Genomic DNA, 3,487 nt, shown 5'->3' with positions numbered 1-3,487 from the left:
CAGGATGGTCTCGATCTCTTGACCTCATGATCTGCCCGCCTCGGTCTCCCAAAGTGCTGGGATTACAGGCAGGAGCCACTGCGCCTGGCCTCCAATAAATATTTTTATGAGTGAAAAAATATGAGAAGAAATGGCCTACTGGATATGGTTTGTACTAAACTATTTGGGAAAATGATCAGGAAGACAATCGAGGTTCTTCTCAAGTTAGGTTTTGTTCGCCATGTCAGGCCTTAGCCACTCAAGCCCATCAAAGAAAGCTGTGATCTCTGAGGAACAAGGTTCCTCTGGAGGGGTGGCAGGGGGTTCGAGGAGAAGCTGAGTCACTTGCTACCTGAGTCAGTGATCTAAGATACACCATGCAGGTGCTGCCTCTGCAGCCCAGGATCCTACCAGCTGCAGAACACGTGAGTCATGCCAGCCGGGCTCTGAAGACTCCCTCAGCCCCTGGGGCCAGTGGACAGCGCCCACATCCTCTGTGGCCCCCTCGTAGCTGTAGAAGACAGGCACAGGTCTTCTGTTGTGTGTGGGTGAGTAAGGTTGTGGGCGTGGGCCTTAGACAGCTGTGGGGTATGAGGGGAGGCAGGCTCCACTGTCAAACAAAGACTTGGTTGTGCTAGAGGGTCTCTCAGGGAGTCAAATATTTAGATTACTGGGCTTGGATTAAGGAAAGGGAATTCTCTGCAAATAGCATAGGTGCCTGGAAGTCACAGTGCCAACTAAAGATGCTTGTGGGAGGCAAGATTGAAAGGTTCAGTGAGGCCAGTGGCCAGGGTCATGACATTACCAATGAGCCTTGGTAGCTGGGTGAGGGAAGGTTGGGGCTTGGTTCTGGGTCTGGGAGAAGGAGGATTTGAATGTGGTTGGAGGGGAAGGGGAGATGGGATGATTATATCAAACGGGAACTGGACTGGAATTCAGAACACTTGGATTTCATATTCTAGCTTCTTTTTTTTCTTTTCTTTCTTTTTTTTTTTTTTTTTTTTGACAGAATCTCACTCTGTTACCCAGGCTGGAGTGCAGTGGTGTGATCTCTGCTCATTGCAACCTCCGCCTCCCAGGTTCAAGCGATTCTCACGCCTCAGCCTTCCAAGTAGCTGGGATTACAGGTGCACACCACCACACCTGGCTAATTTTTGTATTTTTACTGGAGATGGGATTCCACCATATAGGCCAGGCTGGTCTCAAATTCCTGACCTCAAGTAATCTGGTTGCCTCAGCCTCCCAAGGTGTTGGGATTACAGGCTGAGCCACTACATTCTGCCCTCTCCTAGTATTTTTATTTGGATGTTATATAAGTGCTTCCAACGCTGTGGGGGCCATGCAAACCTGTTCCCGTGGTTGCAAAGAGGAAGCTGTTTAAGTAGGAGAGAATGAGGTTATTTCAGAAGGAAGTAAACCCAAGATTAGAGAGAGAGATATATAAATACAGACATGCACACATGTGTACATAGAAACAGATAAATAGCAAGAACCATCTCCTACACCTGCTTACTTTTTAGCTTGAGGAGTTTGAAGTTTCTGTTGCTTGCAAACAAAAAGATTGAGGTTAATATGGTGGAAATATGAAGTCCCTGTGACTTTGTTAATGATCTAAAGGAGATAAGTTCATGGTAGAAGGGAAAGAAGTGAGAAAAGCTAGGTTGTCCTCTGGCACTTTCCTGTAAATCTTCGATTAAACTCATTTTTCAGATAGAATGTTGGGCCACTTCCAACAAGTCACTGTTCCCTGGAAGCTCCACACTTTCTTCTGCCTTTGCAAATGCCATCCTCTGTGCATGCTCTTGGGATTGCTTGCCCCTTTCCTTTTTTGTTTCATTTCTGGTTAACTCCTCTTCATCCTTCAAAGCATTGTGCAAGTCATTCATTCATTCATTCATTCATTCTTCATTCTTTCTTTTTTAGCAAGAATTTGTTGATTTCAAAGGCTGTTCTAGGAGCTGGGGATATGACAAGGAAGATGACATTTATTTATTCATTCAACAGATCTCTTGAATGCCTGGTATGTACAAGAGGAGGGAATCCAGTGGTGAGTGAGCAAGACAAGGTCCCTACCCAGTGGGGGTTATTCTATTGGGAGATAAAAGAATAATTTAGGAGTGGGATGCGTATTCTGCAACTTATCTCAATTCTCCTCAATAGCTATTTCTTGCATTTTTAAAGAAACTATGAGAAACGTGAGGAGAGAAACTGTGTCCTTCATCTCCTGTCTCCACAAGTGGCAGAGGTCCAAGGAAAGGTGGCCTGCTTTGAGCCCAGCAGGGCTTCATTATTCATAGGGGATGCAGCCCAGTTTTGGCAGGGAGGAGGGGCTGCTTGTGGGAGGAGGGTCGGGGCTTCCCAGAGGCCTGGTGGACTCCCCTCCAGCAGTGGGTGGGAAGAGGAATTTAATGAGCCTCTAAAGAAGACAATAAAGAAGATCCGAAGACCTGGCCATCTGGACTTCTGCTCTTAATGAGAAAGTAATCCTGGCGCCAGAAAACAGCTGGTTAAACTCAGAAGAGAAGCCATGTAGGTTTAATTTCCATTGAAAGCTGTTTGATAGGCTCCATAGGGAAGGCTGTGACAGTCAGTGCCACTTAATGAGGCTGCCATGGGCTTCTCCAGCTCAGGGAGAGGGAAGTCAGGGGACCAGGGAGGTAAGATCAGGGCAGGGAAAATGCTGGAGGCCCTGGGAGGTGATTCCCTGGGTGCAGAGATGGGGCCAAGACTCCTATGGTCAGGAGACCTATGGTGCCCTTAGAATCAGAGCTGAAGGAACTGTGGAGTTCATCTGGCCCAACCCTTTTATTAGATGAGAAAGCCGAGGCCCGTAGAGGTTAGACAGCCTGATCAAGGTCAGACAGCTAGGTGGTGACAAAGCCAGCAGTTAGCCCTGAGTTCTCCTGACTCAGCAGGGAGCCAAGCCCCCTCAAGTAGGATACGGGAAACTTGGCTGCTACCCCACCATATATAGACATGTTTCAAGATTAGTGTCTGGTCCTCCATTCTTTCTCTCTCCCTCCCAAGAAGAACTGAATGCCTGTATGCTCCAGGGATTGGGATAGGTGTTGACGACAGAGACTTCCAGGTATGGTTGCAGCCCTGAGGAGGTCACAGGCTTCAGGGGAGGAAGACATAATAACCACTAGGCAATTGCAGTTTGATGTGGTCATGCAGGACACTTAATGACCTCTAAGTGCACAGAGCCCTCCTGGCTGTGCCTGGGAACTTCAGGGACCACCTTCTGGAGGACAGGATGCCTGTGCTGAGTCTTGAAGAATGAGAGGGAGTCCAGCATGGGACAGGCTTTGAGCAGGCAAAGGAGATCCTGAGAATTTCATTTCAGACAAGTGACTGGTGATGGTGTGAAGGGTGAATCGAAGAGGAGCAGAGGCTGGCAGGGGAAACCTGTGAGAAGGCAGTCATCTAAGGAAGAGATTATGAGGACATATGGTTGCAAGCGGTAGGCAGGAAGGAAAAGATTTTTTTTTTTTTTTTTTTTTTTTTT

The 3,487-nt window shown here is 47.5% G+C and overlaps 1 pseudogene across 3 annotated transcripts in view; it reads left to right on the top strand.

Moving 5' to 3' along the window:
* Nucleotides 1-308: 308 nt before the first annotated feature.
* LOC108512740 (myosin light chain 6B pseudogene) overlaps nt 309-3,487 on the top strand; it is a 13,581-nt pseudogene continuing 10,402 nt past the window's right edge. For 2 of the 3 annotated variants that reach the window (XR_001880684.1, XR_001880683.1), the window contains exons 1-2: nt 363-527; nt 1,903-1,999. The product of XR_001880684.1 is annotated as a myosin light chain 6B pseudogene, transcript variant X2 (transcript). Of the gene's footprint in view, nt 528-1,902; nt 2,000-3,487 lie in introns of all 3 variants that reach the window. The other variant, XR_001880685.1, reaches the window with a different exon arrangement.

This window comes from Rhinopithecus bieti, unplaced genomic scaffold (assembly GCF_001698545.2).
Source record: "Rhinopithecus bieti isolate Rb0 unplaced genomic scaffold, ASM169854v2 scaffold_27006, whole genome shotgun sequence".
In the NCBI taxonomy this organism is placed as follows: Eukaryota; Metazoa; Chordata; class Mammalia; order Primates; family Cercopithecidae; genus Rhinopithecus; species Rhinopithecus bieti.
The sequence above is the reverse complement of the archived record's forward strand: the minus strand, read 5'-3'. Positions and strand labels throughout refer to the sequence as shown.